At 23.6% G+C, this 24,628-nt stretch overlaps 1 long non-coding RNA gene across 1 annotated transcript; it reads right to left on the reverse strand.

Moving 5' to 3' along the window:
* Positions 1 to 6,911: 6,911 nt before the first annotated feature.
* On the reverse strand, positions 6,912 to 23,413 carry LOC129317125 (uncharacterized). The gene is made up of 4 exons (XR_008594927.1): positions 23,085 to 23,413; positions 22,883 to 22,991; positions 7,802 to 7,878; positions 6,912 to 7,076 (listed from the first exon to the last, which is right to left on the reverse strand). It is a non-coding gene; the product is annotated as an uncharacterized LOC129317125 (long non-coding RNA).
* Between the last annotated feature and the right edge of the window lie 1,215 nt (positions 23,414 to 24,628).

Consider the following 24,628-nt stretch of genomic DNA (forward strand, 5'->3'; position numbering starts at 1 on the left):
TAATGATAAGTTATATTTATTAAAAGTTTTATAATTTTATTTAATAAAAATAAAAAAATAATTTAAATCTAGACATATTGAGCACCTTGATGAGCACTTCAAGGTGCTTAGCACCAAAACTAGTTCGTGTTTTGATACCATGATTGAATTCATGATAAAATTGAATGGTGGCAAGGGAATCAAGACCCTGACCGCTTAGACTAATTGTTGCATCAGGGTGCTAGGGAAAAAAGTAAAGCGACGATTGAAGTCCCTCTACATCAAATTAATGATAATTAGATCTCTATTTTTTTTTTACAAGAAAGAATTTTTTTTTTCCCTCAAAGGAGCATCAAAGTGTGGGGCGGCAAGAGGATTCGTCACTGGTTACACATAAGATCTAATAACTAAAATACATGAACAAGATTCAGAATAGACATGTAAATAAACAACAAAGAAACTGAAAAAAAACAAGCAAATAGAAGTTAAAAAGTAAGAGACGAAGATAACGTAGGCCAACCTGATATGGACGGCGTCTTCAAAGATCAAACTTCTTCGGTGGCAAGAGGAATGAAAAAATAAGCTAGAAAACCAGACAAGAACAATGAGGCAAAACCATGTATGCCAACATGAACACCACCATCAGATTCATTATAGCTTCTGTGAAAGATCAAACTTATTCAAAGCAACAAAATAAATCGATGATCGAAAGAAATGTGAAAGAAGAAAGAAGAGATTTAAAGAAAGAAATTGTGTGATTTGATCTCAGTCGGAAGCTTTGAAGCAAAATTCGCAGAATTCGATGAGATTATGGTAAAGGCAAGAGGACAGTCTAGAGTTGCTGTGATATAGTGTGGGAAATCAAGCGTCCGGGTCTTCTTTATGCTTTGGGTAAAGAAAAAGAAAAGGTTTTTATCTTTAGGGAAAATTTCATCAAAGACCCACAAAATGGACTTAATTCAAAAAAAGAACTATAAGAATATGAAATTATTCTACATGACCAGGGGACTACACAAAATGTATCAGATATTTATCTTAGATGAACCGTATGAGAGTGAATGTAGATATAACTTCACTTGCTCATTTTTCTCTAGTCAATATCAATATTAGATTATAACTAATAGCGGTTAGGCACGTCTTGCGTTAATTCCAACAGTTTCTTGTGTTCGAAAGCTCGTGATCTAACATTTTATGATATATTGTTTCAAAACAATGGCTACTTTGTTGATTGCTGAGTGGGTTTATCATATTTTTAGTGGCTGTTAACTATCCATCTTGTGTGTTACGGAATCAATATTCATATCTTATGGTAGTGTCATGTCATGTTGTATTGTTCACTTTCGTCAATCTAACAGTAATGTTAATCATGAAGAATATTCATTAAAAGTTTATCATATTTTCAAACATTTACAGTATTTTTTTAAATATATTTTTGATGTGGGATTTGAGGAAACAATCATGCGCACATTAATTAGTGTGTGTAACTCGTTGCATTCTTTCTCATTTTTTCCTTGTGCTTTTTGTTCTTTTTTTGTTTGTTTAACATTTTAAAGCTTTTTTAGATTAAGCACATTTTTTTAATCTTTACTCTTCCTATTATTTATATATGTTTTATGTTTAAACTTTATTTTTTATTTATCATAAATATATCTTCAAAAAGTGATTATTGCTTCGTATTTTTTTTTTTATATCTCTCAATTTTTAAATAAAAGTAATCTTTTATTGTCTTTTAAAAAAAATGTATTTTTGATGTACACGCCAATTCATACATACACATCATATATAATTCATTGCATTTTTTCTCATTGTTTCTCGTTCTTTTTGTTCATTTTTTACATTTTAAAGCTTTTTTTTTAAATATAAGCACATTTTTTAATCTTTACACTTCTTATTATTTATCTATATTTTTTTAAATTTGATTTTTTTAATTCATCTTAAATACGTTCTCAAAAAGTGCTTAATCTATTATATTTTTCTTGATATATTTCTCAATTTTTAAATTAAAGTCATCTTTTATATTCTTTAAGAACATAAATTTTTGATGTGAAACTTGATGAAATTATCATGCACTCACACCATGTATAACTCATTACATTTTTTTTTTCTCTTTTTTTCATCCAGCCTTTTGTTGATTTTTTTACTTCAATTATAAATATTTTTTTATACTTGATTTTTAATTTAGCTTAAATATGTCTTGAAAAAAACGTTTATTGCTTTACATTTTTATTGATGCCTTTCTGAAATTTTAAATAAAATACATCATATATGAAGAATTTGAAGTATTTTTTTAAACTCATTGCATTCTTTCTGCTTTTTTTTGTTCTTTTGGTTTATTTTTTTTTTTAACATTTTAAAGCCTCTTTTTTTAATATAATCATATTTTTAATCTTTTTACTTACTATTATTTTTTATATTTTTTATATTTTATTTTGTTTATTTAGCTTAAATATGTCCACTTTAACTTTTTGTTGATATTTTTCTCAATTTTTAAATTAAAGTTATCTTTTACATTCTTTAAATTTTTTTCTCAATTTTTAAATTAAAGTTATCTTTTACATTCTTTAAATTTTTTTATCCATGTTTTTGTTGATTTTTGTACTTCATTTTAGAGTTAATTTTAAAAATATAAGCACAACTTCTAATCTTTACACTTCTATTGTTTTTGTTTACTTATTTTGCTACACTTGATTTTTTATTTAGCTTAAATATGTCTTCAAAAATGCTTATTGCTTTATATTTTTTTATATCCATCTCAAATTGTAAATAAAATTCATCACTTATGAAGGATGTTAGTCTTATATATTCTTAAAAAAATGTATCATATTATCAAGCATTTGAAGTATTTTCTTTAAACTCTTGCATTATTTCTCTGTTTATTTTTTTTTTAAATTTTGTTACATTTTATAGGTTTTTTAATCTTTACACTTCCTATTAGTTATCCATTTTTTTAAACTTGATTTTTCTAGCTTAAATATGTCTTCAAAAGGTGCTTAATGCTTTAAGTTTTTTTTAATATCTTTCTCAATTTTTAAATTAAAGCCATCTTTTACATTCTTTAAAATTTTTCATCCTTTTTTGTTGATTTTTACTTCATTTTAAAGATATTTTTTTAAAAAATACAAGCACATCTTTTAATCTTTGCACTTCCTATTATAGTAATAATATATATATATATATATATTATATTGTTGATACTTGATTTTTGTTTAGCTTAAATATGTCCTAAAAAAATGTTTATTGCTTTACGCTTTTATTGATATTTTTCTCAAATTTTAAATTAAAGTCATCTTTTACATGCTTTAAATTTTTTTGTTGATTTTTACTTCATTTTAAAGTTACTTTTAAAATTATAAGCACATTTTCTAATCTTTGCACTTCTTGTTATCTTTGTATAATTTTTTTTGTTTAAACTTGATTTTTTATTTAGCTTAAATATCTCTTCAACAAATGTTTATTGCTTCACATTTTTATTGATATCTTTTTCAAATTTTAAATAAAATTCATCATTTATGGAGAATGTTAATCTTATATATTCTTACAATATGTATCATATTTCGAAGTATTTTCTTTAAATTCATTGCATTCTTTCTCTATTTTATCATTCTTTTTTTATTTTATTTTTTATATTAAATTTTTTAATAAATCCGTATTTTTAATCTTTCACTTCCTATTATTATTTATATTTTTTTGTTTAAACTTGATTTTTTATTTATCTTATATAATTCTTCAAAACTTTTTCAATGCTTTAAATTTTTCTTGACATCTTTCTCAATTTTGAAATTAAAGTCATCTTTACATTCATTAAATTTTTTTATCCACTTTTTTTGTTGATTTTTTACATCATTTTAAAGTTATTTTTTTTAAAATATAAGCAGATCTTATAATCGTTGCACTTAACTTTATCTTTGTATATTTTTTAAAACTTTATTTTTATTTCGTTTAAACATGTCTTCAATAATTGTTTATTGCTTTGCATTTTTATTAATATCTTTCCCAAATTTTAAATAAAATTCATCATTTATTAAGAATGTTTAACTTATATATTGTTATAAAATGTATCATATTATCAAGAATTAGAGTATTTTCTTTGAACTCATTGCATTCTTTCTCCTTTTTTATGGTTCTTTTTGTTGATTTTTTATTTTACATTTTAAAGTAGTTTTTTAAATATAAACTTATTTTTTAATCTTTATACTTCCTGTTATTTATTTGTTTTTTTCTCTTTAAACTTGATTTTTTATGCTTAAATATGTCTTCAAATAGTGCTTAGTGCTTAATGCTTTAAATTTTTCTGGATTTCTTTCTAAATTTTTAAATTGAAGTCGTGCTTTACTTTCTTTAAATTTTTTCATCCAGTTTTTTTTTTTTGTTGATTTTTACTTCATTTTGAAGATATTTTTTAGATTCATCATTTATGATGAATGTAAATCTTAGGTATTCTTACAAAATTTATCATATTATATCAAGCGTTTGAAGTTTTTCTTTAAGCTCACTGCATTATTTCTCTTTTATCGTGTTTTTTTTATTTTTTTAAGTTTTGAAGGTTTTTTTAATCTTTCCACTTTCTAATATTTATCTATATTTTTTAAAATTTGATTTTTTTTTCAACAGGTGCTCAATGCGTTAAATTTTTTAAAATATTTCTCAATTTTTAAGTTATAGTAATCTTTTACATAAACTCTTTAATTTGTTTTCATCCTTTCTTGTTTATTTTTACTTGACTTTAAAAGACTTCAAAAATTTAAGCACATCTTCTAATCTTTGCACTTCCTAATATCTTTGTATATTTCTTTTTTGTTGATACTTGATTTTTTATTTAGCTTAAATATGTCTTCAAAATTTTTTTTTATTGCTTTATATTTTGATTGATATATTTCTCAAATTTTAAATGAAATTCATCATTATGATGAATGTAAATTTTATATATTCTTACAAAATGCATCATATTTTCAAATAATAGAAGTATTTTCTATAAACTCAATACATTTTTCTCCTTTTTAATCGTTCATTTTGTTAATTATTTTTTATACATTCTAATTTTTTTTAATGCTTGCATATTTTTAATCTTTTCACTTTTTATTATTTATCTATATTTTTTATTTAACTGAATTAATGAATCTACGATGTTCACACCCTTGCAGATTTTAGATGGTATAAAGATAATTTTATACCTAAACTTTTTCAAAGACAAGATGCTAATTCGAAAATCTGGAGAGAAAAATTCATTTCTGGATTATCAAAGCTCTTTGTTGAAAAAGTAAAAAATGAAATAAAACAAATACAAGGATTAGGAACTATAAACTATAATTCTTTAACATATGGAGAAATAATACAAATTAGTAATATTACAGGATTAAAATTATGTAACGATATAAAAATGCAAAAGAAAATATATAATGAAACAAAACAAGGGAAACTTGAACTAGGAGATTTTTGTCAACAATACGGCTTTGAAAAAATTCAAGCTCCCTCAAGAAGAAAGAGAAAAAAAACATTATAAACATCCTTAGAAAAACATAAATCTTTTTATAAAAAAAGAAAAAATAAATATGTTCCAAAAAGTAAAAAATATAAATCCTATAAGAAAGAAAGAACTCAAAATAAAAAAGATAAAGAAATTGTTTGTTATAAATGTGGAAGATTTGGACATTATGCATCTAAATGTAAACTTGAAAAGAAAATTAGAGAATTACAAATTAATGAAGAAAATAAACAGAATTTGCTTAAAATAATGTTAGAAAATAATTCCTCTGAATCTTCTGAATCAGAAACCTCTGAAGAAGATGAAGAAGAATTAGAAAAATTTTTTAATATTAATGTTAATACTTCCTCTTCAGAATATTCTTCTGAAGAAAATTGTCAAGGTAAAGAAATTTGTAATTGTTTAAAAAATTACAAATAAATACTTTAGACAAAGAAAATTTAAAATTTTTAATTGAAATAACAGATAAAATACAAGATGAAAATATAAAAAATCAATATCTACTAAAATAAAAGACATTATAGATAAAGAAGATAAGAATAATTTTCACTCATTTGAACCTCTTAGTATAAACAAAATAATAAAAAGATTTGATAACTCTTATAATAAAACTGTAGGAATAAAAGAATTACAGGAAGAAATTAGAAATATTAAACAAGAAATTAGAGAAATAAAAAATAATAAAATACAAAGAGATATTGAAATATTACAAATAAAAGCTATAATTGAAAATCCTGATACAGAGAAAAATAATGAAGATATTAATGAAATTTCAACAGAAATTGATCAAAATAGATATATTATTATAATATCTCAAATAACCTATAGAAAATGGTATTGCCAAATTAATTTAGTAGTAAATCAAGAATTTAATAGAAATATAGTAGTATTAATCGACTCTGGTGCAGATATAAATTGCATTCAGGAAGGATTAATTCCTACTAAATATTATGAGAAAACTTATGAAAAAATTGGAACAGCAAATAATTCTCATCTTGATATAAAATATAAATTATCAAATGCACATATTTGTAACCAAGAATATGTTTTAAAAATATATTTATGTTAGTAAAAACATTAAGTGAACCCGCTATTTTAGGAACTCCCTTTTTAGAACAAATTATACCTTTTAAAGTTGGAATAGAAGGTATAATTACTAAAATAGCTGGAAAGAAAATAATATTTAACTGGATAAGCCCTCAAATTAGTAAAGAAATTAAAATGTTAAAACAAGAATCTATATTTAGACTTAATACTATGAAAAGAAAACAAACTCAAATAAATTTTATAAATAAAGAAATTCATTATAAGAAAATAGAAGAACAAATAAAAAATTCTCAAATCCAACAAAGGATTGATATCCTTTTAAAAAAATTTGAGAAAGACGTTTGTTCTGATCATCCCAATGCTTTTTGGAATCGTAAAAAACATATTATTGAATTACCTTATGAAGAAAATTTTAATGAAAGACAAATACCTACTAAAGCTAAACCTATACAAATGAATCAAGAATTACTTGAATATTGTAAGCAAGAAATTCAACAACTTCTTGATAAAAAATTAATTAGGCCAAGTAAATCTCCTTAGAGTTGTTCTGCTTTCTATGTTCAAAATTCTGCAGAAATAGAAAGAGGAGCTCCAAGATTAGTTATAAATTATAAACCTCTAAATAAAGCTTTAAAATGGATTAGATATCCCATTCTTAATAAAAAAGATTTATTAGGAAGATTATCTAATTCATCAATATTTTCAAAATTTGATATGAAGTCAGGATATTATCAAATTCTAATAAGTGAAAAGGATAGATATAAAACTGCTTTTACAGTCCCTTTCGCTCATTACGAATGGAATGTAATGCCATTGGGTTTTAAAAAAGCCCCTTCAGAATTTCAGCAAATAATGAATGATATTTTTAACCCTTTTACTAAGTTTACAATTGTATACATTGATGATGTTTTAGTGTTCTCCAATTCAATTGAAGATCACTTTAAGCATTTAAATCAATTTTTTGAAATCATTAAGAAAAATGGTTTAGTAATTTCTGCTGGAAAAATGAAATTATTTCAAGTAAGAATTAAATTTCTTGGAATGGAAATTTATCAAGGAAGTCTTAAACCAACTAGTAAAGTCATAGAATTTGCTGACAAATTCCCTGATAAAATAATAGACAAAAAACAACTACAAAAATTTTAGGATGTCTTAATTATGTTGCGGAATTTCTGCCACAAATTAGGACAATCATTGCCCCACTTTTTAAAAGATTACAAAAGAATCCACCAGAATGGTCGGATAATATGACAAAAATAGTACAGCAAGTAAAAAATCAAGTAAAAAATTTACCCTGTTTAGGAATAGCTAACCCTTTAGCTTTCAAAATAGTAGAAACAGATGCCTCAGAAATAGGATATGGAGGAATTCTAAAACAAGTAGAAGAAAAAAGAGAGAAAATAGTTAGATTCCACTCTGGAGTATGGACAAATGCTCAACAACGATATTTCACCATAAAGAAAGAAATTTTATCAATTGTTTTATGTATTTCAAAATTTCAAGAAGATTTAATAAATCAAAAATTTTTGATAAAAGTTGATTGTAAAGCAGCTAAAAATGTTTTACAAAAAGATGTCAAAAATCTTGTTTCAAAACAAATATTTGCCAGATGGCAATCAATCTTATCTTGTTTTGATTTTGAGATTCAATTTATTAAAGGAGAAGAAAATTCTTTACCGGATTTTTAACAAGAGAATTTCTACAGGGAAAAGTAAAAGATGAGTAAGGACAAAGGAAAAGGTAAAGCTACTATACAGCCAAATACTCCTCAAAAGCCAGACAGACCAATGAGAATAGGAGATTATGTATCAGACAAATCTTCTAAACCCAAGACATATGACCAAGTTGTAAGCCAGAAATCAAGTCCTCCTTTAAAGAAAACAGAATTCAGTCAATATGTCCCAAAAGAATTTATTATGAATGTTTGCCCTGTTGAACCAGAATTCAGAAAACAAATATAGCCGACACAATTCAAGCCATTTTCCCTTCTCATCCAATTGAAGGAAATTGGAATTTCATTCCCCAAAATCCGAAAAACGATAGAATATATTATGAATATATTCTAGTAGCCACAAATTCCATAAGCATTACACACACAGAGTCTGAAGAAAATCCATACAATCAAATAAAAATATTACAAGTTCTTACTCCCACCACTTGGGGGTATTCTCCGTATACAGCAAAAAATTTTCCTGAAAACTACAAAGATCAGGTTTATAATTATTTTGATTATAAAGAAGCCTGGTCAATGTTTTATACTATAAGAATTATAATCACTCCTGGTTTTTCTGGTTCGACCAGAAGTGTCCAAACACTATTCCAAAATGGTTCCTTGAATGGTTCCATATTTTTGGACCAGTTAAGAAAATATTACCAGAAATTGTAGAAGGTTATAATTATTTCAAAGAAAATTCAAGTCTTAAGGAAACAGAAGAACTTTTTTGGTTTTATTAATAAACAGAAAGGTACAGCGGATATGCTTACAATGGAGTGAAGGAAGGAGTACAGTGGTTGGAGAACGGAGAAAGAGGATAAAAGTGAGGAGAAATGAAAGCACACACAAGAACCTGATATAATCAAAATAATTATTAATTTTGATTATAAAGATCAAACTTCTTCGGGTGGCAAGAGGAATGAAAAAATAAGCTAGAAAACCAGACAACAATGAGGCAAACCATGTATGCCAACGTGAACACCACCATCAGATTCATTATAGCTTCTGTGAAAGATCAAACTTATTCAAAGCAACAAAATAAACCGATGATCGAAAGAAATGTGAAAGAAGAAAGAAGAGATTAAAGAAGAAAATTGTGTGATTTGATCTCAGTCGGAAGCTTTGAAGCAAAATTCGCAGAATTCGATGAGATTATGGTAAAGGCAAGAGGACAGTCTAGAGTTTGGTGATATAGTGTGGGAAATCAAGCGTCCGGGTCTTCTTTATGCTTTGGTAAAGAAAAAGAAAAGGTTTTTATCTTTAGGAAAAATTTCATCAGAGACCTACAAAATGGACTTAATTCAAAAGAAAACTATAAGAATATGAAATTATTCTACATGACCAGGGGACTGCAACAAATATAAAAATACCCAATACTCTTTTCCGCAAAAAAAAAAAAAAAAACAAACAAAAAAGCATCCAACTTTGAGTTATAATTTGGATTTTAGCATGTCATCATGCTTAGCTTCAGATTTTAACAAATTTATAGTTCAGAACTAGATTCGGGGATGTTTTAGTATTTAAAAGAGAAAAATAAATATAAATAATGAAAATAAAAAAAAACTATTTTAGTGTACTTATAAATTAGAGTAAAATAAATCACCATCTATTCCTTAACATAGATACCTCACTACTATTTTAAAAATCTACGCAAACCTTCCTTAAATTAATAGTACAAATACATAATACTTTTTACTTCTTTTAAACTTCTACTCATATTCAAATTTAAAGAAAAAAATTGACAATGATATCAAGATAAATAAAACGCATTAAGCACTTTTTGAATACATATTTAAGATAAATAAAAAATCAAGTATAGGAAGAAGGTAGAGATAAATAATAGAAAACTGTAAAGATTGAAAATATGTGCTTTAAAATATGGGCAACAAATCAAGAAAAAGAACAAGGAAAAAAAGAGAGAGAACGTAGTGAGTCCCACATCAAAAATAGATATTTTTAAAGGAAAATAATTTAAATATGCTATGCGCGCTTGCTTCTTTCCTCAAGTCCCACATCAAAAATATATATTTTTAAGGAAAATAATTTAAATACTTGATAACATGATACTTATTTTATAAATATATGATTAACATTCTTCATAAACGATGCATTTTATTTAAAAGTTGAGAAAGATATCAATAAAAACATAAAAGCAATACGCATTTTTGAAGGCGTATTTAAGGTAAATAAAAAATCAAGTTTAAACAAAAAATATAGAGAAAGAATAGGAATTTAAAAGATTATAAAGATATGCTTATATTAAAAAAACTTTAAAATGAACGAAAACAATCAAGAAAAAGAATAAAGAAAAAGAAAGAAAGAAAGAATGCGTTGAACTATATTTAGTGTGTGTGCATGGTGATTTCATCAAGTCCCACATCAAAATTGGAGAAGGAATGCAATGCAATGAGTTAAATATGGTGGGTTTACAGGGTGCTTTCACCAAGTCTCATATCAAAAAATATATTTTTAAAGAAAATAAGAGATGGAGTTTTTTAAAAAAATTAAGATAGCAAGGTAAATTGAAGACATTTTGAAGCTAAATAAAAAAATCAAGTAAGACAATAAATAGAGATAAGTAATAGGAAGTGCATAGATTAAAAATTTGCACATATATTTATAAAAAGCTTTAAAATGTAAGCAAAAAATCAAGAAAAAGATCAAGGAAAAAGAGAAAGATTGTAGTGAGTTATATATGCTGTATGTGCATGCTTGTTTTCTCAAATCCCATATCAAAAATATATATTTTAAATGCTTGATAACATTATACATTTTTTTAGAGAATGTAAGATTAAAATTCATCATTAAAAATTAAGAAAGATACAAATAAAAATGTTAATTTTTTGAAAATATATTTAAGTTAAACACAAAAATCATGTTTAAAAATATAGATAAGTAATAGGACGTACAAAGATTTAAAGATGTGCTTATATTTAAAAACGCTAAATGAAAGAAAAAACAATAAAAAGCAAGACAAAGAAAAGAGAAAGAATGCAATGAGTTACATATGGCGTATGTGCATAAAAAATTAAATAACTTCATGCTAATCAAGAAAAGTAAAATTGCAAAAAGTTGTTTAAATATTATAAAATGTCTTACATTTTAAATTAAAAATTACTTCTATAAATTGTTTTACAAATAGGACTAGATGAAGTATATCTTTTTTTAAGAATATAGGATAACAAGAAGTGCAAAGTTTAGAAGATGTGCTCATATTCTTAACAAAATAACTTTAAAATGAAATAAAAAATCAAGAAAAAAACTGGATGAAAAAAATATCAAAAGATAACTTTAATTTAAAAATTGAGAAAGATATCAAGAAAAATTTAAAGCATTGCGCACTTTTTGGAGGCAAATTTAAGCTAAAACAACAAGTTCGAACAAAAAAATACAGATAAATAATAGTAAGTGTAAAGATTAAAAAATATGGTTATAATAAAAAAATCAACAAAAACAACATTAAAAAAACAGAGAAAGAATGCAATGAGCATAAAGAAAATATTTCTAATGCTTGATAATATGATACATTTCTTTTCCTTGTCTCCATAAATGATAAATTTTATTTAAAATTTGAGATAGATATCATTAAAAATGTAAAGTAATAAGCAATTTTGAAGACATATTTAAGCTAAATAAAAGTCAAGTATAACCAAAAAAAAATTTATACAAAAAGATTAAAGTATCTGCTTGTTTCTAAAAATATCTTTAAAGATTAAATTAAAATATCTTTAAAAGCAAGTAAAAATCAACAAAAAAACTGGATGAAAAATATTTAAAGACTGTGAAAGATGAAGCACTTTTTGAAAGAAATCAAGCAAAGTTTAAAGTATTAAGCACTTTCTAAAGACACATTTAAGCAAAAATACATAGATACATAATACGAAGTGTAAAGATTAAAAAAATACACTTATATTAAAAAATATAATTAAAATGTAAAAAAAAAATCAACAAATACATCCATAAAAAATGAGAAAGAATGCAATGAGTTTAAGGAAAATAATTCGAATTAAGATACAATTTAAACTACACAAATGATGAATTTTATTTAAAATTTGAGAAAGATATCAATAAAAATGTATAGCAATGGGCATTTCTTGAAGACAAATTTAAGCTAAATAAAAAATCAAGTTTAAAAAAAAAATTAAACAAAGAAAAGGAAGTACAAAGATTAAAAGATATGCTTACATTTTCAAAAAATAACTTTAAAATGAAGCAAAAAATCAACAAAAAAAACTGGATGAAAAAAAAAAATTATAGACTGAAAGATAAGCACTTTTTGAAAGAAATCAAGCAAAATTTAAAGTATTAAGCACTTTCCAAAGACAGATTTAAGCAAAAATACATAGATACAAATACGAAGTGTAAAGATTAAAAAATACACTTATATTGAAAAAATATATTTGAAATGGAAAAAAAATCAACAAAAATAACCATAAAAATGAGAAAGAATGCAATGAGTTTAAGGAAAATAATTCGAATTTTTCATAATATGATACAATTTATACTACACAAATAATAAATTTTATTTAATATTTGAGAAAGATATAAAAAAAAATGTATAGCAATAGGCATTTCTGGAAGACAAATTTAAGTTAAACAAAAAATCAAGTTTAAACAAAATCAAACAAAGAAAAGGAAGTGCAAAGATTAAAAGATATGCTGCTTACATTTCTAAAAATTAACTTAAAATGAAGCAAAAAATAACAAAAAAACTGGATGAAAAAATATAACTAACGAAAAAGATTATTTTAATTTAAAAATTGAGAAAGATATCAAGAAAAATTTAAAACATTGATCACTTTTTGAAGACAAATTTAAGCTAAAACAATCAAGTTCAAACAAAAAAATATAGATAAATAATAGTAAGTGTAAAGATTCAAAAATATGGTTACTATAAAAAAAAATCAACAAAAACAACATTAAAAAAATGGAAAGAATGCAATGATTTTAAAGAAAATATTTCTAATGCTCGATAATATGATACACTTCAAAACTTGACATAGATATCAATAAAAACATAACTAATAATAGCATTTTTTATGACATATTTAAGCTAAATAAAAAATAAGTTTAAACAAAAAATTTATATAAAAATAACAAGAATTAAAAAGATTAGAACACATGCTTATATTTTTATAAAAATGTTTAAAATGAAGTGAAAATAGACAAAACAAAACAGGATAAAAAAACATCAATTTGAAAATTTAGAAAGAAATCAAGAAAAATTTAAAGCACTAAGCACTTTATAAAGACAAATTTAGCCAAAAATATCAAGTTCAAACAAGATATATAGATAAATAATAGGAAGTGTAAAAACTAAAAAATACGCTCATGTTGAAAAAAATAGATTTGAAATGTCAAAAAAAAAAAATCAACCAAAGGAACCATAAAAAAGGAGAAAGAATGCAATGAGTTCAAGGAAAATACTTCGAATTCTTGATAGTATGATATATCTTAAAAGACTATATCAGTTTAACATTCTTCACGAATCATGAATTTTATTTAAAACATGAGAAAGATATCAAAAAAATGTAAAGCAATGAGCATTTCTTGAAGACAAGTTTAAGCGCAATAAAAACCAAGTTTAAATAAAAAGTAAACAAAGCAAAAAGGAAGTGCAAAGATTAAAAGATGTGCTTACAATTTTAAAAAATAACTTTAAAATGAAGGAAAAAATGAACAAAAGAACTGGACGAAAAAATATAACGAACGCAAAAGGTGACTTCAATTTAAAATTGAGAAAGATATCAAGAAAAATTTAAAGCATTGAGCACTTTTTGAAGACAAAGTTAAGCTAAAACGATCAAGTTCCAACAAAAAATATAGATAAATAATAGTAGGGGTAAAGATTAAAAATATGGTAATAATAAAAAAAATCAACAAAAACAACATTAAAAAAATGGAAAGAATGAAATGATTTTAAAGAAAATATTTCTAATGCTCGATAAAATGATACATTTCAAAACTTGACATAGATATCAATAAAAACATAAACTAATAATAAGCATTTTTAGGACATATTTAAGATAAAATAAGTTTAAACAAAAAAATTATATAAAGATAACAAGAACTAAAAAGATTAGAACAAATGCTTATATTTTTAAAATATATCTTTAAAATGAAGTGAAAATCGACAAAAAAAAACAGGATGAAAAAACTTCAATTTAAAAATTTGGAAAGAAATCAAGAAAAATTTAAAGCACTAAGAACTTTTTGAAGACAAATTTTGGCAAAAAATCAAGTTCAAACAAGATATATAGATAAATAATAGGAAGTGTAAAAACTAAAAAATACGCTTATATTAAAATAATAGATTTGAAATGTAAAAAAAAAAAGTCAACAAAAAGAACCACAAAAGACGAGAAAGAATGCAATGAGTTTAAAAAACAAATACTTCGAATTCTTGATAATATGATAGATTTGAAAAGACTATATCAGTTTAACATTCTTCACAAATGATGAATTTTATTTAAAACTTGAGAAAGATACCAATAAAATGTAAAGCAATAAGCATTTTTAAGCGCAATAAAAAGCCAAGTTTAAATAGAAAGTAAACAAAGCAAAAAGGAAGTGCAAAGATTAAAAGATGTGCTTACATTTTTAAAAATAACTTTAAAATGTAGGAAAAAATGAACAAAAAAATGGATGAAAAAATATAACGAACGCAAAAGCTGACTTTAATTTTAAAAATTGAGAAAGACATCAAGAAAAATTTAAAGCATTGAGCACTTTTTGAAGACAAAGTTAAGCTAAAACGATCAAGTTCCAACAAAAAATATAGATAAATAATAGTAGGGGTAAAGATTAAAAATATGGTTATAATAAAAAAAATCAACAAAAAAAACATTAAAAAATGGAAAGAATGAAATGATTTTAAAGAAAATATTTCTAATGCTCGATAAAATGATACATTTCAAAACTTGACATAGATATCAATAAAAACATAAACTAATAATAAGCATTTTTAGGACATATTTAAGATAAAATAAGTTTAAACAAAAAATTATATAAAGATAACAAGAACTAAAAAGATTAGAACAAATGCTTATATTTTTAAAATATATCTTTAAAATGAAGTGAAAATCGACAAAAAAAAACAGGATGAAAAAAACTTCAATTTAAAAATTTGGAAAGAAATCAAGAACAATTTAAAGCACTAAGAACTTTTTGAAGACAAATTTGTCAAAAAATCAAGTTCAAACAAGATATATAGATAAATAATAGGAAGTGTAAAAACTAAAAAATACGCTCATGTTGAAAAAAAAGAGAGATTGGAAATGTCAAAAAAAAAATCAACAAAAAGAACCATAAAAAACGAGAAAGAATGCAATGAGTTCATGGAAAATACTTCGAATTCTTGATAGTATGATACATCTTAAAAGACTACATCAGTTTAACATTCTTCACGAATCATGAATTTTATTTAAAACTTGAGAAAGATATCAAAAAAAAAAGTAAAGCAATAAGCATTTCTTGAAGACAAGTTTAAGCGCAATAAAAAACAAAGTTTAAATAAAAAGTAAACAAAGCAAAAAGGAAGTGCAAAGATTAAAAGATGTGCTTACATTTTTAAAACATAACTTTAAAATGAAGGAAAAAATGAAAAAAAAAATGGATGAAAAAATATAACGAACGCAAAAGATGACTTTAATTTAAAAATTGAGAAAGTTATCAAGAAAAATTTAAAGCATTGAGCACTTTTTGAAGACAAATTTAAGCTAAAACGATCAAGTTCAAACAAAAAATATAGATAAATAATAGTAAGGGTAAAGATTAAAAAATATGGTTATAATAAAAAAAATCAACAAAAACAACATTAAAAAAAATGCTTATAATATGATACATTTCAAAACTTGACATAGATATCAGTTAAAAGATAAACTAATAATAAGCATTTTTTAAGACATATTTAAGCTAAAAAAATAAGTTTAAACAAAAAAAAATTATATAAAGATAACAAGAACTAAAAAGATTAGAACACATGCTTATATTTTTAAAAAAATATCTTTAAAATAAAGTGAAAATCGACAAAAATACAGGATGAAAAAATTCAAAGAAAGTCAAACATGACTTCAATTTAAAAATTTGGAAAGAAATCAAGAAAAATTTAAAGCACTGAGCACTTTTTGAAGACAAATTTTGGCAAAAAAATCAAGTTCAAACAAGATATATAGATAAATAATAGGAAGTGTAAAAACTAAAAAATACGCTTATATTAAAATAATAGATTTGAAATGTAAAAAAAAAAAAAGGTCAACAAAAAGAACCACAAAAAACGAGAAAGAATGCAATGAGTTAAAAAAAAAATACTTCGAATTCTTGATAATATGATAGATTTGAAACGACTATATCAGTTTAACATTCTTCACAAATGATGAATTTTATTTAAAACTCGATAAAGATACCGATAAAATGTAAAGCAATAAGCATTTCTTGAAGACAAGTTTAAGCGCAATAAAAAATCAAGTTTAAATAAAAAGTAAACAGAGATAAAAGGAAGTGCAAAGATAAAAAGATGCTTACATTTTTTTAAAAAATAACATTAAAATGAAGCAAAAAAAATACTGGATGAAAAAAATATAATGAAAGTAAAAGATGACTTTAATTTAAAAATTGAGAAAAGATATCAAGAAAAATTTAAAGCATTGAGCACTTTCTGAAGACAAATTTAAGCTAAAACAATCAAGTTCAAACAAAAAAAATATAGATAAATAATAGAAAGTTTAAATATTAAAAAATATGGTTATCATAAAAAAAAGAAACATTAAAAAAATGGAAAGAATGCAATGATTTTAAAGAAAATATCAGAACACATGCTTATATTTTTAAAAATATCTTTAAAATGAAGTGAAAATCGACAAAAATGCAGGATGAAAAAAACCTCAATTTAAAAATTTGGAAAGAAATCAAGAAAAATTTAAAACCAAAGCACTTTTTGAAAACAAATTTAGGCAAAAAAATCAAGTTCAAACAAAATATATAGATGAATAATAGGAAGTGTAAAAACTAAAAAATACGCTTATATTAAAAAACACAGATTTGAAAAGTAAAAAAAAAAATCACAAAAAGAACCATAAAAACCGAGAAAGAATGCAATGAGTTCAAGGAAAATACTTCGAATTATTGATAATATGATAGATTTTAAAAGACTATATCAGTTTAACATTCTTCACGAATGATGAATTTTATTTAAAATTTGAGAAAGATATCAATAAAAATGTAAAATAAGAAAATTTGAAGACATATTTAAGCTAAATAAAAACAAATTTTAAACAAAAATATACAAAGATAAAAGTAAAAAATGCCAAGATCAGAAGATGTGCTTTTTTTTTAAAAAAATTAACTTTAACACGTAAAAATCAACAAAAAAAAAGGGACGAAAAAAAAAAAGATTGTAAAATATGACATTAATTATGCTTATATTTTGAAAAATTAACTTTAACACGTAAAAATCAACAAAAATAAGAGGGACGAAAAAAAATTAAAAGATTGTAAAATATGACATTAGTTTAAAAATTGAGAAATATATCAAGAAAAGGTAAATAATTAAGCACTTTTGAAGACATATTTAAACAAAATAAAAAATTCACTTTAAACCAAAAATAGATCAATAATTGGAAGTGTAAAGATTAAAAAATACCCATGTATAAAGAAAATATTTAAAATATAAAAAATAATTAAAAATGAACGATTAAAATAGAGAAAGAATGCAATGATACATTTTGTAAGACATGTTTAAGCTAAATAAAAAATCAAGCATCTACACACACACACACACACAGAGATGATAGGAAGTGCAAAGATTAGATGTGCTTATTTTTTTCAAAAAAAATAACTCTAAAATGAAGTAAAAATAAAGGAAAAAGGATTAAAAATATTAAAGAATGAAAAAGATGACTTTAATTTAAAAATCAAGTTTAAACAAAACATATAGATTAAAAAATATGCTTATATTAAAAAAATTGCCTTAAAATATGAAAAAATGCAAAACAATAACCAATTGTTGAAAACATATTTAAGGTAAATAAAAAATAAAGTTTAGCCAAAAAAATATACAAAGATAAAAGTAAATGCAAAGACTACAAGATGTGCTTATATTCTTAAAAGAATAACTTCAAAAAAAAAAAGAAAAAAAACAACACAAAAAGGGATGACATTCATTTAAAAATTGAAAAAAATATATAAAAAAAAAGTAAAGCATTAAGCACTTTGAGGACTATTTAAACAAAATAAAAAATAAATTTAAACAAAAAATATAGATAAATAATAGAAAGTGAAAAGATTAAAAATATGCAAGCATTAAAAAAATTAGAATGTATAAAAAATAATTAACAAAATGAACGATTAAAAAGGAGAAAAATGTAATGAGTTTATAGAAAATACTTCTATTATTTGAAAATATGATGCATTTTGTAAGAATATATAAAATTTACATTCATCATAAATGATGAATTTCATTTAAAATTTGAGAAATATATCAATCAAAATATAAAGCAATAAAAAAAATTTTTGAAGACATATTTAAGCTAAATAAAAAATCAAGTATCAACAAAAAAGAAATATACAAAGATATTAGGAAGTGCAAAGATTAGAAGATGTGCTTAAATTTTTGAAGTCTTTTAAATTCAAGTAAAAATAAACAAAGAAAGGATGAAAACAAATTAAAGAGTTTATGTAAAAGATTACTATAACTTAAAAATTGAGAAATATTTTAAAAAAATTTAAAGCATTGAGCACCTGTTGAAAAAAAAATCAAATTTTAAAAAATATAGATAAATATTAGAAAGTGGAAAGATTAAAAAACCTTCAAAACTTAAAAAAATAAAAAAAACAACGATAAAAGAGAAATAATGCAGTGAGCTTAAAGAAAAAACTTCAAACGCTTGATATAATATGATAAATTTTGTAAGAATACCTAAGATTTACATTCATCATAAATGATGAATCTAAAAAATATCTTCAAAATGAAGTAAAAATCAACAAAAAAAAAACTGGATGAAAAAATTTAAAGAAAGTAAAGCACGACTTCAATTTAAAAATTTAGAAAGAAATCCAGAAAAATTTAAAGCATTGAGCACTAAGCACTATTTGAAGACATATTTAAGCATAAAAAATCAAGTTTAAAGAGAAAAAACAAATAAATAACAGGAAGTATAAAGATTAAAAAATAAGTTTATATTTAAAAAACTACTTTAAAATGTAAAATAAAAAATCAACAAAAAGAACCATAAAAAAGGAGAAAGAATGCAATGAGTTCAAAGAAAATACTCTAATTCTTGATAATATGATACATTTTATAACAATATATAAGTTAAACATTCTTAATAAATGATGAATTTTATTTAAAATTTGGGAAAGATATTAATAAAAATGCAAAGCAATAAACAATTATTGAAGACATGTTTAAACGAAATAAAAAATAAAGTTTTAAAAAATATACAAAGATAAAGTTAAGTGCAACGATTATAAGATCTGCTTATATTTTAAAAAAATAACTTTAAAATGATGTAAAAAATCAACAAAAAAAGTGGATAAAAAAATTTAATGAATGTAAAAGATGACTTTAATTTCAAAATTGAGAAAGATGTCAAGAAAAATTTAAAGCATTGAAAAAGTTTTGAAGAATTATATAAGATAAATAAAAAATCAAGTTTAAACAAAAAAATATAAATAAATAATAGGAAGTGAAAAGATTAAAAATACGGATTTATTAAAAAATTTAATATAAAAAATAAAATAAAAAAAGAATGATAAAAATAGAGAAAGAATGCAATGAATTTAAAGAAAATACTTCGAAATATGATACATATTGTAAGAATATATAAGATTAACATTCTCCATAAATGATGAATTTTATTTAAAATTTGAAAAAGATATCAATAAAAATGTGAAGCAATAAACATTTGTTGAAGAGATATTTAAGCTAAATAAAAAATCAAGTTTAAACAAAAAAAATTATACAAAGATAACAAGAAGTGCAAAGATTAGAAAATGTGCTTATAATTTTAAAAAGTAACTTTAAAATGAAGTAAAAATCAACAAAAAAATTTAAAGAATGTAAAAGATGACTTTAATTTAAAATTTGAGAAAAATATCAATAAAAGCGTAAAGCAATAAACATTTTTTTTAGGACATATTTAAGCTAAACAAAAATCAAGTATCAACATATATATATATATATATATATATATTATTACTATAATAGGAAGTGCAAAGATTAAAAGATGTGCTTGTATTTTTTTAAAAAAATATCTTTAAAATGAAGTAAAAATCAACAAAAATACTTCTATAAATTTTAAAGAATGTAAAAGATGGCTTTAATTTAAAATTGAGAAAGATATTAAAAAAAACTTAAAGCATTAAGCACCTTTTGAAGACATATTTAAGCTAGAAAAATCAAGTTTAAAAAAATGGATAACTAATAGGAAGTGTAAAGATTAAAAAACCTATAAAATGTAACAAAATTTAAAAAAAAAAACAGAGAAATAATGCAAGAGTTTAAAGAAAATACTTCAAATGCTTGATAATATGATACATTTTTTTAAGAATATATAAGACTAACATCCTTCATAAGTGATGAATTTTATTTACAATTTGAGATGGATATAAAAAAAATATAAAGCAATAAGCATTTTTGAAGACATATTTAAGCTAAATAAAAAATCAAGTGTAGCAAAATAAGTAAACAAAAACAATAGAAGTGTAAAGATTAGAAGTTGTGCTTATATTTTTAAAAATTAACTTTAAAATGAAGTACAAAAATCAACAAAAACATGGATAAAAAAATTTAAAGAATGTAAAAGATAACTTTAATTTAAAAATTGAGAAAAAAATTTAAAGAATGTAAAAGATAACTTTAATTTAAAAATTGAGAAAAATATCAACAAAAAGTTAAAGTGGACATATTTAAGCTAAATAAACAAAATAAAATATAAAAAATATAAAAAATAATAGTAAGTAAAAAGATTAAAAATATGATTATATTAAAAAAGAGGCTTTAAAATGTTAAAAAAAAATTTAAAATGTTAAAAAAAAATAAACCAAAAGAACAAAAAAAAAGCAGAAAGAATGCAATGAGTTTAAAAAAATACTTCAAATTCTTCATATATGATGTATTTTATTTAAAATTTCAGAAAGGCATCAATAAAAATGTAAAGCAATAAACGTTTTTTTCAAGACATATTTAAGCTAAATTAAAAATCAAGTATAAAAAAATATTATAATTGAAGTAAAAAAATCAACAAAAGGCTGGATGAAAAAAGAGAAAAAAAAATGTAATGAGTTATACATGGTGTGAGTGCATGATAATTTCATCAAGTTTCACATCAAAAATTTATGTTCTTAAAGAATATAAAAGATGACTTTAATTTAAAAATTGAGAAATATATCAAGAAAAATATAATAGATTAAGCACTTTTTGAGAACGTATTTAAGATGAATTAAAAAAATCAAATTTAAAAAAATATAGATAAATAATAAGAAGTGTAAAGATTAAAAAATGTGCTTATATTTAAAAAAAAAAGCTTTAAAATGTAAAAAATGAACAAAAAGAACGAGAAACAATGAGAAAAAATGCAATGAATTATATATGATGTGTATGTATGAATTGGCGTGTACATCAAAAATACATTTTTTTAAAAGACAATAAAAGATTACTTTTATTTAAAAATTGAGAGATATAAAAAAAAAATACGAAGCAATAATCACTTTTTGAAGATATATTTATGATAAATAAAAAATAAAGTTTAAACATAAAACATATATAAATAATAGGAAGAGTAAAGATTAAAAAAATGTGCTTAATCTAAAAAAGCTTTAAAATGTTAAACAAACAAAAAAAAGAACAAAAAGCACAAGGAAAAAATGAGAAAGAATGCAACGAGTTACACACACTAATTAATGTGCGCATGATTGTTTCTTCAAATCCCACATCAAAAATATATTTAAAAAAATACTGTAAATGTTTGAAAATATGATAAACTTTTAATGAATATTCTTCATGATTAACATTACTGTTAGATTGACGAAAGTGAATAATACAACATGACATGACACTACCATAAGATATGAATATTGATTCCGTAACACACAAGATGGATAGTTAACAGCCACTAAAAATATGATAAACCCACTCAGCAATCAACAAAGTAGCCATTGTTTTGAAACAATATATCATAAAATGTTAGAACACGAGCTTTCGAACACAAGAAACTGTTGGAATTAACGCAAGGCGTGCCTAACCGCTATTAGTTATAATCTAATATTGATATTGACTAGAAAAATGAGTAAGTGAAGTTATATCTACATTCACTCTCACACGGTTAATCTAAGATAAATATATGATACATTCACTTAACAATTAAATTGACAATATCAAATATGTGATGAAACTACTTTCTTCATTACAGAGGAGCCATCCTTTTGAAGGATTATATGGTATGACGTTACGCATCCACTAGTACTATTGGAGTTAAATCAACATCTATCTAACACCTCCAAAGTCCTTAGTGTATATCTTATATTTGCTACCACAATTTCCTCAATTCCATTTAATTAACACGTCTAATTCTAAAACAGAGTCTAATTCTAAAACAGAGATCAGCAGAAAATTTGAGAAATAATATCAACTATGGGTGTTGTGAGCGATAAACGAAAATTACCCTGATTCCAGCAGTGGCATCTTGACAAGCGACGCAACGTTTCGCCTCGATCTGCCTCTCGCCATCGCCACCTTTCGATGACAGTTTGTTGATTTCACCAATTCATGACCTAATTCCGTAATCAAACCAGAAAGGAAACTTAAATTTCTAGATTGAGGAAAATGACATGAGAAAAAACCAATAACAATAACCAACAGTATACCTTCGAGCCCTTGTAGCACTTGGAGGTGTTGAAGCGTCAACAGAAAGAGAGATACAGCGCTTCGTCTGCGACTATGAAAAACAACCTAATATCGCTCTATCCAGAAAAAGAACAAAGTTATAAGGCCTGAAATCATGTTCTGATTTCAAAAAACCCTTCTTCGATGCCTTCTGAGACTCTTCCTTGTGCTTTTCGACTGATCGATTCGATGCTATCTTCACCTCCTAAGCGAAGAAAGAAAGACAAGCGGGAAGGGCAAGAGAAACGGAACCAGTGAAGAGAAGAAAGTGAAGCCTTGGGAGTGAAGAAAATCAAGAGAATAGAGGGGAGAAAAGCGAGTCTCAAGAGTCGGCGGTGAAAATGGAGATGCGTATCTCATACGCTAGGTGACTGAAATTAAAAAAATTAATAAATTGATAAATTATTAATTAATTCTTTTGAAAACTATGGACTTAATTATCAATTTTGGGATTACATTTTTTTTAAATAATTCCTGGGGATTTCGTTTTTTAATCATCCCCATAGCCTAGATGATGGAGGATTGAGTTAATTGTGGGATTTAATTTCAACTATCCCACAACAAGATGATGTGATATTTTTTATTCAATTATTACTATAAAAATCATGACCTAGTAATGACAACGGGAAGAAGAGTGATGACTGAATTTAATGAGAAACAAAGTAACGGTCATTTTTTAACGTCGATTCAATAAATTAGACTTTACAATCCTGTAAAATAATTTATATTCATTTAACACTTTTTTAAAAATTAGGTCCCTGCTAGAGGTTTTAATGAAATTTCCCTGTCGTTTTCTAAGAAATAGTGTCACAAATACTAAAATGTCATTAACGACAAGATTAATCATTATGAAAAACTCATGATAAAAATAAATCATTATGAAAAACCTGTATTTTTATTTTTTTAAGAAAAAGTGTTCTAGGCATGCAGACTTTTCGAATCCACCGTAAAAAGTTGAAACTCTAACCATTCTGGTTTCAACATCTTGTTAGTTGTTCCATTCTTTATTAAAAAGAAGCAGGGGAGATGAAGAAGGGGGCAAAATAAATAAAAAACCAAGTCAATCATTTTAACTAGTGATGGACCTTAGACTCTAGACCAGCGGAGACAATCCTCAAATACATTTGAATTTAGTCCTAATGGGTCAAAAATTAAATATGACAAATCTAATATGTAATTTTTTTTTGAATTGCAGATTAAATATTATATACTTAATATGCAACTACTTGCCTATCAAGTATTCCTTCCGTTCACAAATATAAAATATTTTTAATTGAGTCTCACCCCCAATAAAGTAATTATCTACTTTTCAACTAATCCTATCTTTTCATATTCATCCCTATTAAACACCCTACAATAAATATAAAGGCATTATCAATAGGGATACTTTTAGAAAAAATACAATGATTACATCTTGAAGGATTAAAAATACCTTACATTTTTTAACATCTAACTCTTCAAAAAATGTCTTACATTTTTTAACAAAGAGAGTATCAAATATTTAATTTAAAAAAACTAGTAAATA

The sequence above is a fragment of the Prosopis cineraria genome, unplaced genomic scaffold (assembly GCF_029017545.1).
Source record: "Prosopis cineraria cultivar Desert tree isolate PC_DT_omini unplaced genomic scaffold, ASM2901754v1 PC8, whole genome shotgun sequence".
NCBI classification, from domain to species: Eukaryota; Viridiplantae; Streptophyta; class Magnoliopsida; order Fabales; family Fabaceae; genus Prosopis; species Prosopis cineraria.